This window comes from Anser anser, assembly GCF_964211835.1.
Source record: "Anser anser genome assembly, chromosome: 1".
Taxonomy (NCBI): Eukaryota; Metazoa; Chordata; class Aves; order Anseriformes; family Anatidae; genus Anser; species Anser anser.
The window spans coordinates 82,963,592-82,976,493 of record NC_139720.1 but is presented as its reverse complement, the minus strand read 5'-3'; the positions used below and the strand labels follow the sequence as shown (position 1 = coordinate 82,976,493).

Here is a 12,902-nt window from a genome sequence, read left to right as displayed (position 1 = left end):
CTGGAAAGTGTACTACACTGTTGCCTTATAACATGCGGTTAACTGTTGTTCCTAGTGTATCTTTTGTTCCCAGCTTGGTCTGAACATGCATAATTACAGGTAATGGAAGACAGCTGTGATGTACCAAACATACTTTTTTCCTTTTATCTTGTGTGAATGGATAATGTCTCTGACTGGCCTGTCCCTGACTGTGAAAGCTATAGTTAATGTTGCAACTCAAATTCTACTTTAAATCTCTATTTTTATTCATGTATGAATATTGTTAGGAACTTAATCCTGATATTTTTTTCTTTTTATTCTTTTGACAAGATTGATATTTTTTTCTTTGTCTTATAATAATATACGTGGAGGAGCGTGCATCAAGAACCCCTAATACATAAGTTATTTTACAAATTTTTTACAATAGAGATATTTCACCATTTAAAAAGAGTAATTGCTGTGGCACTGTAATAGTTTTTACAGGCCTATTTTGTTGAGTAACTCTCAAATGTTTATGATGTGTGTTGTCAACTAAAGACATCTAGCAATTCTTTTTTGTATATACTTCAGATAACAGTTGAAACATTTGTTTCTGCTGTGTGCTGATCTACAGTATATGTCTGATCAATCTGTGGTGCCCATCATTCTTAAAAAAAAAAAAAAAAAAAAAGATTTCAGAGGCCAGACATTTCTTTTGTTTCATGCTAATGGAAGTCTGGATAACTGTTTGAGTAACCTGGTCACCTCAGTCAGAAAGTTTAGTCACCTCTGTCAAATAAAGTGCAAGATAAATTCTTTGTGCATTCATGGAATTTGTACTAGAATGATTTCTATGTGCAGAGCCATCCTGCAGATTCCAGGTGTTCTTAATTTTCAGTGTATTTGTAAAAAGAAAATGATTCATTAATCAAAATGGTTATTCATGCTTTCTTACCAAACTTTAATTTTAGCATGGATGTTTCAGAGATATACCCTACTATATTGCGGATGCACCTGAGGCTTAGCTAATAGCTTAACTAAGTTCGTAGGTAAAGTTAATAGGTTCTCTGGGAGAGGATTTACTGAACTGGATACAACCCAAAACATACCTATTCTAGACATTAAACTTCAAAGAAAATTGTTATATACAAGTAAAATTTGAGTTGTCTGTTCCAATCCAGCTCTGGATATTAAGACTAGCTGATTTACTGTGATATGGTTGCCTAGTTTCTTTTTAATTGCCATTTTATATAGTTTAATTTGAAAGGCTCCTTCTCTGAGTCCCTGTTCTCTTTTTTGAGAGGCATTTTAATGGTTTTGTTTGTAACTGTATATATATGCCCCTTGCTTAATCTTCTGTATTTTGAAATCCATCTGCAGTGAGTTCTATGATGATTGCTTTCTTCAAGGCTGCATTTTCTGTTTGAGAGTGTGTCACTCTTAAAGTGGTTATTCTGAGGCTTCTGAAGCTTTCATCCAGTATGCAACAAGCAAAATGGTAAAAAAATGTATTCCATATGCAAGTATTCCTGGCCTGTTTCCTCTGAAATGAAGAAGTCTACTGCTAAATTCACATTTGAACTCAGCTGTTCCTATTATAAAAGCTGGTTCATTTGCAACAATTAATCTTATTGTCATTAGAAGGAGAAGGTAGCTGTTCTTGCAATGAAGAGAAGACAGCAAGTTTTAGACAGGAATAGGTTTTGTTTAGTTGTTTTCATTGGAACAGCTTGCCTGCTCAGAATGATCTGCATCACCTTTTTTTTTTTTTTAATGCTTTTTTTCCCACAACTTTGGCTAAAGTTTTGGTTTAAATATAGGGAAGCTATTACTTTATCTGACTCCATCCGACTACTGTGAAATGTTGCTAAGGATAAATAGCTTTACGTCGTGCTGAGACTGTCCAGCTCACAGAAAAGAAATACAGCCTTGTTTTCCCTTCGCATTTGTATTGACGCATTTCATCTCAGAAGTGTCATTGACTCAAACATTTTGTTCACGGTGGTTCTGCTTGGTTCAGCTGACAAGACTGAAACTTCAAAAGCAGAGATTCTGGCTGGGAATGCATCTCGTGCATCTATGTAACCTTTCTTCACATATCTTGATTATCAATCTGAATATGTAATTCTATTGAGTATTTTCCAAAGTATAATTGAGAATTTTTAGTCCAACTGTTTAATTCAAATTAAGCTATTACATCTTTCTCATTTCTAATTCAACTCCTTTGGCTTGTCCTGTAGATTGATTTGGTGCTCTGAGATGACCTCAGTTTCTCCTGCCTGCATCCTAATGCTTTGGTTTTCGGTTAAAGACCAACTTGTATGAAAGCAGCCAGCCGGTATAGTAACTTTTCATTTCTGAAGAGGAACAATTTCTGTTGCTGGTCATTTACTGAGGTGTTCAGAGGGCTTGGTAGTGTGCCTGGTTTATGCAGCTACCAGGGTGTCTTTGACCTGTAGAGATGAAGTCTTAAAGAGACAAATCTTATAGGGAGACTTACAGAAAACAATGGACTTGGGTGGAATTTCTTAGATGAAGTAACTTTTCAAATATTTGCTGTTCTCCTATTCAGGGAGGGTGGAGTGTATGTCTAGGAATTAGCAAATGCCACGTACGAGGTGTTCATTTAGTAAGGCGCTAAATGATCAAGACAGTTGGCATGATGGCACTGAACCCCTTCTGGGCCTCATTTCTTGAGAGGAACACAGAAAGAAGCACACAGAGGTGGAGAGGACAGCTGATGGATGAAGCCAATGGAAACTGAACTGTTAATGAAGTAATGGGAAGGAAAATAAGAAATCATCATCTCTGAGCTGATGCCTTTTGTAGTAGCAAAGTGACTTCGGTTCTGTCCTGAACACATGAAGAAAGCAAAACCAGAGCTGAAGCCAGTGCTGTAGAATAGGTTTGTCAGCTGTTTTACAAAACAGTGTGAGTGGAAGGGTTTAAGGACCGGAAAAATGAAGTGCTGTATTTTGATCATGATAGCTGGAGTTTTTGGAAAGTCTTCTGAAAAGAGAAAAACCTAGTACACGAATTAGAGAGGAAAGTTATCTGCAAGATATTTCCCATCGGATTCATAAATAATGTTTCGACTTGCACATAAACAAATCCATTTTTGAGTCAGCAGTTTGATATAATCCCAAAGTTTACCAGGGTCATTCTTAGAATAGCCTCATTGTCTGGCTACACAGCATGGACTCATATGAGATGACAGGAAAATCTCGATTCTGTGTACCACAGCAAGAACAAGTCAGATGTTTCCATTCCTGTCTGCTGGAACCAATTTTTTGCAGCCTTGGCTTTTAGCGCTTTAGTAGCAAGTTCCAGAGGAACGGTATCTAATGTGGTGGCTGGGAGGGTGGTCTGGTTTCAGATCTGCCTGATGCAATATCTGACTTCCTGACTGGTATCTTTTTAAAGGGGGAGCGAATTGTCCTGCTGAATAGCTCCTTGCTGGGAGGATTATGCTGTGAGAATTAACAAAAGGAGAGAAATCTTCATGTGATCCTGTCATGCAATGAATAAAAAAAAAAAAAAAAAAAAAGTGGGAAACATTTGTGAGTGATAATTGGTGATAATTATAATGGAAAACACCTGGGAATATTAAATATGCACCTAGGCATCTGGGTGTACTATTGTTGATGCATAAAACATCAAATATGTAGAGTTGCATATACTTATTTTCTTCACAGCTCAATCATTCATTAAAAAAAAAAAAAAGCCAAAACTTGCTTTCTCCTTTCCCTTCAGGTGAAAAAACTACTGATTCTGGAATTTTTACTTTGCTGCTGCTTGCTTCCTCCTACCTTCCCCTTCCATTTTTTTCCTTTTTTTTTTTTTTTTCTTAAAGGATGGGAATAAAACAGATAATTACTCAGCCAAAAGGAGATGAAAGTCATTAAGATAGAAAGCATATAAGGAAGTAGCTTTCAAAAATCTCTTTTAGTATTTGTAACTAGAAAAAAATCTTATTTTCACTACTAAATTACAGGCTTTTTGTACAAAATAAAATGGGGAGGGGGTATTAAAAGTTTTTCTATGTTGTGTTGAGAATATGTGATTGTTTATTAACAGGAGTAAGAACTTGCACAATAAGGTAATTAAAAATACAGATAGAACTTTTGTTATAGTCTGCTAATTACTTCCACAATTTAATACGTACAGATTACATTTACAGATTATACTCTTATCTTCCAAGTAATTAATAACTAATTTCATCATTTTAATATGCATAGTATATTTTAATATGTACAGCATTTCCATAGATAACCATTGATCTGTCTACTAAATAGACCTATTAATGTTTTGAAGTCTTCTTCCATTTTCATCTTAAACTTCTTGTCCTCAACTTTAATCTTTAATTTTATTTTTCTCGCTAACACAAGTGAGATGTACATGAGAGAATTCAGTGAGCATCCGGTGAGAGTTAGTTTAGCCAAAATCTAAGGTTAACAAATAGTTCAAAAAAACCCACTTTGGAAGCATCTGTTTTATCATAGAGTTTTTTCATGCTCTCAAGACCTCAGAGACAGGTTTGTCTTAATGTCTGGCATTAATTAAGGTGTTGGGAATTTTTCATGTTAATGATACTATTGTTATTGTATTGCTTCTTCCATCTCTCAGACGTTTTCTGAGATTGTTCCCATATTTAAATTGGAACTAAGGAATGAATACTTCTTCAAGTATTGTCATGTAGGTATTGAGTTGTCTCTTAAAGTGCAATCACATTTTGAAAGCTGGTGCACAGAAATTCCATTTGAAGTATGTGTGTTTACTCAGATTCATACTTGCCAACATTTTTATTGCCTTTTAACTCTGTAACCTTTCTGGATCCAGCAAGGCTAACATGAATTTTAGTTAATTAAATCTGCTGATACCGAAGTTGTTATTCCCACCATCGCAAGGGCAAACTTCTGTGGAAAATTGACACTGAGGGGAAAAAATGATTTGTAAAGCTTTCATTGGTGTAGGCAAGGTGGAGAACCTAGAGTCCAGTTTGATTTTATAGCTCAAGTAGTAAGTGGTATATTGTTTGTTCTTGTCCCCCGTAGATGGAGCGTTTTTGTTAACTACCTTTCCGGAAGAGTAATAATGGAATCTCACAAACACTTTTACAAATAGAGGTAAACTGTAAGGTCCAAGGTTGGGATATTTAATGACACTTAGGAGTCTTCTGCTATACATGGATGGATGTCTTGTGTGACTTCAGAAATACCTTAGCAGGCATTTAAGTGAGTGGGTAATTAAGTTGGACAAACATACTTTTGAAAGTGTGTTGCCAACTAATCAGCTTTCCCGCACTCATGACTATACGAGTATTTAAGTGCTTGTAGCTCTGCTCATAGGGCTCTGAGTAACTAACTGACACTCATCTTGGACCAAGTAGATAGCCTGTTTCTCATTATTCGGCTGTAAAAACTTGCCTAACAAGATATTTGATAAAGTTTGGAAGACACTGTGGTATGAAATAATCTCAGGAGAATTTGATGCCTCCTTTTCCTGGCTAATGCTTTGTATTTAAATGATGGAGCAAAGTTTATGAGAGCAAATGTATGTGTTTGTCCATCTCTCTGTCTCCCATGTTTCCCTTAACTTAATGACCATTTTTGTCAAAAAACATAAATAAGCACCGTCAAAACCCCAGATCCAATATTTATGTAAAATGATGCAGGGAAGATACAGCTGAATGTGCTCATTTTCCATCATGTTCAGTAATTTTGTCTGCTTACTGAGCATGAGATAGAATTTTCAACTAGCAATTCCAGATATATTTTCAGCTTGCAGAAACTAATTTTTTTTTGGCAATTCAGAGTGTGTGCAGTATTTGGTTGGGCAGCTAGAGACATTGTATGTTGATGTGATGGCTTGCCACTCTTAGCGAGGTGCCCTGTTTAAAGCTGGAAAGTAAAACATGAGTTTAAAAAAGCAAAGATCTTTTTGCATGTGCGTGTGCACATGCACCTGTGCATCTACTCTTAAAAGGAGAATAAGCATTCTTCATCTTTGCTAAATGTAAGCGTTTCAAGCTTCCTTGCCGGTTTTCCATTTGGCTCAGCTTGTTCGTTCTGGATTTGTTAGATGTTTCTCTCTTGGATGAGGCTTTGTCTTTTGAAGAATAAGTTACCTCAAGATTTTATTATGGTTTTAATGCTTAGGGTTGTTATAAAAGTACAGTGTTTACCACAAAGTATTACTGTTTAGGTTGAGAAGCATTCATGTCTGAAGAACCTCAATGATGTGTTTTGAATTTTGATAATGGTATTATAATAATAGAAAATTGATGGTATGATGTAAACGCTGCAGGCCCTGAAGTACAATAAAACTGAGCTTGGTTGCAATTCCAGCATGTGTACAACTTACTGCAATTGCTTTCTGTCTGACTTGTCTTCACCTACTGAAATGAGGAGGAAAATCTCTACAGCACTGATTCATATCTGAAGGGTTTCATTTATGCTGAATGTCAGATGAAGGCATTTCATGTTTGTTTTACAGTGAGGGAGAAAACTATGGTATGATTTTTTTAAATATAAAAGTGATGTGGGAGATAGAACATCTAATAGTTTGAATCTCTTTTCCAGAATCAGTTAATTAACCTGAAGCACACGTGGTTTTTATTCTTGTCTAGCATAATAGAGAATAATTCTACTGCATTTGTTGCAAAATTGGGATAAGTAAGAGGATAATGAAGCTGTCCATATCTGTAACATGGGCCTTTTGTAAAAGATCTCTCTAAAATATTAAATTAGATATTTGTAATTTCATTCAGTACAGCTTTAAAAAAAATCCATTACTGAACAATATTCAACTTCAGTAAACATAGCAGATTGTTTTCTTATTATTTTCTGTTTTCTACTCTATTTGTTTTGAAAGCCTATTTCAAAAGTGCTTTGATTTGAACGCCAATGCAAGTAATATTTGCCTTCTATCTTTCTTAACTCATTTCAGAGTCATAGTTCATGTATAGTTGGTTATCAGTGAGTTAACACCATATATTACAGGTAAAGATCTAAATTTGTTAACTAAAGGTTACACATTTGTATCAATACTATCTTGGAAGAAACTAATAGCATAAGCAATGAGCATGCATGCTGCTATTTCCACATTACAGTGGAAAAAATAAGATTACTATGCAATTACCACTGAAGATATTTTATACTTTTGTACAAAAGGTGTTGTTTCACATAGTATCAATAATCCTTTTGTGTTGCATCTTACTTTAATATCATTCTGGACGTTAAGGTAGTCGAGTCAAAATTCTTTAAGTAGGGGCAGTATAAAAAGTATGTATTCTTTGCTTTGTCTGCTTTTAAATGGGATATAAAAGCAATTTGGATACTGGCTACTTAATATGTAGAAAAAGCTGAAAGTTTTTGTATTGTGCTCAGGAATTGTGTAGTACCACTTTCTGGGACTCGCTATAAGATGCTTGGTATCAGGCACTTAAGATCACCGATTCAACCACTTGATTATGATGCTAACACTCAGCAGACTGTCTTTTACACCTTAGAAATACTTTAGAAGACATCTGCTTGTTGGGCAGAAAAGCCAAGTATTTCAGTTTCTCTATAATCCTATTCTAAACTTTACCCCTTTCATCTAGAGGAAAAGCCATTTTTTGCAGGATTTAAAAGTATATTTTTTCAAATCCAGACAATTTTTTTCCACAATTATAATGAAATACTTGAAGGTATATAAGTTTTCTCTCCTGCCAGCTACCCATCTTGAATAAGCCAAAATAAAAATCAAAATTAAAAAAAAAAAGAACTTTTAATCATAACATTACAAGTTTGTCTCATTTTTTAACTGGACAATGTCATTCTTCTGTTGTAAACGGTCTTGCTTCAGTCTGCATGTGAGCATTACTAAGTGTAATCACTGCTTGATATGTCAAGAGAGAATTTTCACACAAAATGTATTTTAGTTTTTATCTTGCATGACACCCCTCCATTTGTCCTTGGTTTGCTGAAATTATCTTGGTTTCTCCTCCCTTCATATGCCTTTTCTTTCCTCGTTTATTTCTTGACATACTACACCTCCTGAGAAGGCAATCCATAAAAGGGAGTTTTTTACTGCCTCCCAAACACTAAATCTCTAAACAGATTCAATACCTGTAATAACTAAAATAATACCCTACGTGATGAATTGGTGGTTTCAAATCTTACTGTTCTTCCTTTGTGCATAGCTAAGAACACTTGATAAAACAGTGATTTCCAATGAGGGGTCACATCCAGGTCCCCCAAGTGGGCTGTGCACCCCTGTGGGAACACAATTTATGAGTGGTGCCTGCAATTAGTACCCATTATAATTTTTGTATGACAAATCTACTTCAGCAATTTTCCTTTTGGTTAGTATGAGGATCATTGCATTTGCAGTATTAGGAAATATGTAACTTCCCTTCTTCACAGCAGTGAACAACTATGTTCAGAATTATTTCCCATGTTTATTTGTGTTGGGGCTTTACTGGAGCAATATTTTTAAATGCACAAGTGGAGGTCACACTTACCTGCCTGCTGGTTTCAATTAAAGTTCCCCTTCGGACTTAGCCAAATGCATGGGAAGATTTTCTATGCTTAGTTGGATAAACTTATTTTTAATTGTTACTGTTTAGTTAAAACAAAGTCTATATTTTGAACAGAAAATGTGAAGTGTTGGGTAGATAGCTGTGGAAATCACTGTCATCTTTAAGGGCTACTTTTCACGTAGCTGGTTTTCTTGCTGTAAGTGAATTATATATTCACACTTATACAGTTATATATAACTGTTGTTCAGATGTAGCTCTTGAAGGACTTGCTTATTTGTGTTTCCTGTTTATTTGTTTTGTTTTTCCTTCCGTAGAGGGTGAAATAGCCCAGAAATAAAGAAAACTGCCTTCATAGAAAGTAGAGAGCACTACATCCTCTAATATAAGTTTGGACAAGTTATTGGCTTGAAAATAGTTATGAGTCCATGTTTCAGAAAGAGGATTCTTCAGAGAAAAAAATACCATAACGCAAGTGCCCCTTCTGACTTCCAAGTACTGCTTATTCTGTATGCTAGAAAGAGAGGGTATGGCTACACCTATCTGTTTCTTTTCTTCTGGGACCCTACTTCTGCAGTGAGGATGAAGGAGGGTCAGTGAAGCCTGCAAGCATATTCAGAGCAAGTCACAATGTGAGGTATATAATGGCAAATCATGTGTTGAAGACTTTCTTCTTTAACAGTTTTCCTTTTAGACAACTATTGTGAGTGACTGTGGGCGTTTAGTTTGATTTCAGCAAGATGACACAATAAGGATAAGGCAGGTTGTAAAGTTTTCACAGTCCTTCCAATGGGCAAAAGTGGAGCAAATCCTGAAGTTCAAGCTTATTTTTCTGTTTTAAGTAATAGTGATAAAATTTGCTTTGACAAAGAACTCATTTCCTTTTGAACACTGTTTTATTAAATATGTTTTCTGTGGTAAAAATGAGAGAGCAGTAAAGCATTTTTTTTAAATGGATTGATTTTTTTTTCATTAAGTCAGAATAGTTATGCTGTGTAACTATTTTGTTCAAATACGTACTTGCTTGTTCTTCAGTTGTGCACTTCTTAAGATACTAGAGTTTGTTTTCCCACTGGCAAACTGCTAAAGTGCAAACAATTTTTGGCCTGAAAGCAGATGAAATAATCATCAAATTGGAGTTCATGAGAAGGTAAGCTACTTATTGGCACATGTTGCAAATCATGTTTGCCTACTCAATCCCTATTTTGAATACTGTGGATTTATTAACTATGCATGTTTAGAAGGATTTTACTTAGCATACTATTTTTGCATTCAAGCAGTAGATTAACTGGAAAACGAGTCATTAAACATTATTAACATTTATTTTCTGCCAGGTAGAGACAAGCTTGAAATAACATTTTACTTCCTGTGACAGTAAAAGTGAAGCAAAGGAAGCATGATTAGAACAGGTTACTCCAGTGAATGGCAGTTTCTCTTTGGAACAGATTTTAGTGGCTTCTAATGCACCTCTATCTTCATCTTTTCCTTATTCATCTATACAAAGCCCTTATAAACCCTTAGTCATCGTATAAAGCAAACCCACAAAACTGAATTTGAATAAGTATTTTACAAAATCTAAAATGGCTGTTGTCCTTGGTTACACTGATCTTATTACTTCTGCTTTGATAATTGAAGACAGCCATCTAAGGAAATCATCTGTTTTTACATAAATTATTGTTTTGTATTGGATCAGCTTTACCATTCATTTCCCCTCTGGTTTCATTTGATTGCACCATTAAATCTTATTTTCATTTTAATACAGTAGAGTAGGTCAATCTATAATTAAACATGTTCATTTTTGTTAAATAGTGCCACATCTGGAGCTATGTTAAGAATAGTTATTTCCTTGCCAGTGTTATAAGAATATGAACAGAGATGCAGTGAAAGTAAGTTCAACATTTTCACTTCATATTTCCTGTTGGTGTAAACTTCTGAATGTGATACATCAAATGCACCTTTCAGGAGTAAAGGAAGATTGCTTAGGGAATAAGTGTATGTAATGCTATAGATAAAATATTTCTATATATTATTCATATAGATTATAGATTTAATACTCATGTATTATTACCATGTCTGGTATTATTTTCTCCAATCATTTGATGCTTCCCAATGCTAAGAATTTAGGAAACAAAATTATAATAATTGTGTGCAGAGAATATATTGTATGTAATCCATAGGAATTGATACTTTCTGACTCTCTGAGTATTTGGCTGAATTTTGTGGAGTATTCATTGCTGAATAACTTAAGAGTTAGCATTTGATTAGAAGAACTCTTAAATGTGGAAAATATATTAAAAGCTGTTGAGTGTTTGATCTGTTAGCACTTCATAGGTCAAAGATGCTTAGGGGTCACTGCACTTCCACAGATAAAGACATCAGAGTAACCATGGGGGTTGTATAGATTATTATTTCTACTGTAGTCCTTCCAGAGGATTAATAGGCTAGCTTTACAGTTTTTGTTTAACAGCTTTTAGGACAGTCAGATGACTGAACTTGGAACTTCTTCCACCGTTTATTTAGTTTTTTTTTTTTTTTTTTCCCCTTTAATATAAATGTTCTCTGAGTTACAGTGAGTGAAAGGGATGTTTTGTTCTGTAAATCCTATTATGAACCTTGCCCTTTTTATTTTCTCTATCTGGAAACATTTTGTGACTTTTAATGAGCTTGAGCACTGGATGGAAGAAGATTTAGACTTCTTGTATGCATACTGCTGGGTTTGCAGCTGTAACACAGATAAAAAATGAAAGTGTGGCTTAAAGAAGTGGAATGTCTGCCACAGGTCTCAGCCTGGACTTTCCTAACAGCCTATGGACTGTGTAAGTGGTAATGCTTCCTGCCTGGAAGTAGTGGCAGAAAGTCAAACATCAGTTTTATCCTAGTTGCACTTGATTACTCAGTTACCTACGTGAAGTTACTCTGCAGTAGCTGAATTCTGCATGTATTCAGTTTAGGTTGTGTGAGGATTTTGTTATTTGTTTGTTTGCTTGCATATTAAAGCAATTTGGGTGGTTTTTTTTTCGTTTTTTTTTTTCCTGTTTTTGTATTGCATCTTTTTTGTGTGTGTTTCTTTGTCTGTCCTTTCCTAAAGCTAATGCTCTATGTTCAAAACAGTAGAAATGGCCCTTTTGCTATTCGTGTGAAATGCCAACTTAAGAAAAAAAAAAAAAAAAAGAGAGAGAGAGAAGCTATTAGGAGGCTGGAACTGTTTACTGATATTTATGGGTTCTCGGATGCCATTTGTTATACATGAGCCATCACAGCTGAAAGATACGTGCAGGATGTACAGTGTGTAGCATGATGTTATGCCAGTTCAGCTTCTGCACATCTGGCAGAAAAACAGCGTGATGTGTTGCCAAAATGCTAACAAGGGCCTATGTGTATTTTTTCCACTGAAATATTTTCTGAGTCACCAGTGATCCATGTGGCAGTCGCTGATTTCAGAATGCTTTGTTCATGCAAAATCCACTAAATCACAGTCTAAATACCAAAGTCGTACACTCCATCATCCCTCACTGCTCTTTCATCATCTCCAAAATACAAATATTGTAGCAGTCCTTCTAGCCACTTCCTGAATGTAGGAGGAGCCTTTCAGGTAGTGATGGTGTTAGGCTTCAGGTTTCTGTGCACATCAGTGATGACACATGAATTGACCTTCGAGGATATTTTCTGTAAAATCACTGGTCTGTAAAAGAGTTGAACCTTTTAGGAGAGGGATAAATGGGCTACTCCCCTCTTAACCTCAGGAGACTTTAGGCCCTGCCTTGCATGGAGATGCAGGCCCCGTTTATGCTGGTAGGCCACTTTGCTTTTGTAGCGGTTCCAATTATACTTTTAAGCAATGTAAAGGTGCCTCGAGGTTTGTATATTTACATCATTATAAAAGATTCTTGAATAACCATATAATTATATATATATATATTTTTACAGAAAATCATCACCAATAATTCCATGGTACAGTCTAATACTTAGCAGTGACGCAGAGTGTTTTGCATGCAAAATAACTACCTATTGTGTCAAAGTCCACAATGCTGTGTCCTTCAGTGGAATGTCACAGAAGACTGCCTGAAGGAACAGTTTTTTGACCACTTTTCAGTTGCTACTTCTTATTAGCCCCAAAAGAATAGCATCTCAAAAGGTGAAACTTTTGCCTCGTTAAGTCCTTGGCTTCACAAGGTAGTTGTCTCACTGAGACTGCCTTACAGGAGAAACTATCATGTTAAGCAAAATATATGCACTCCCCTTCGTTCTCCTGCTCTCTCTCACATATGCACATAAAAGAAATATACGATGTGGAAAGGTGAAGAGATCTATCTATCTTGCTAGAGCACCAGGCACGGCTAGTTTACAAGTCAATCAAAACTTCATAGCATATGATGTTATAAAGCAGATATTAAAATACATAATTAAGAGATGATAGCAAGTG

The 12,902-nt window shown here is 35.4% G+C and overlaps 1 protein-coding gene and 1 long non-coding RNA gene across 5 annotated transcripts in view; both read left to right on the top strand.

Moving 5' to 3' along the window:
• ROBO1 (roundabout guidance receptor 1) overlaps positions 1 to 12,902 on the top strand; it is a 697,351-nt gene that overhangs the window by 478,993 nt on the left and 205,456 nt on the right. The gene's annotated exons all lie outside the window — the stretch shown is intronic.
• Positions 2,199 to 12,902, top strand: part of LOC310892625 — a 48,813-nt gene continuing 38,109 nt past the window's right edge. Inside the window, exons 1-2 of the long non-coding RNA XR_014578259.1 lie at positions 2,199 to 2,296; positions 5,013 to 12,902. The exon at positions 5,013 to 12,902 is cut by the window's right edge and continues 38,109 nt beyond it. This is a non-coding gene — a long non-coding RNA (uncharacterized lncRNA). The remainder of the gene's footprint in view (positions 2,297 to 5,012) is intronic.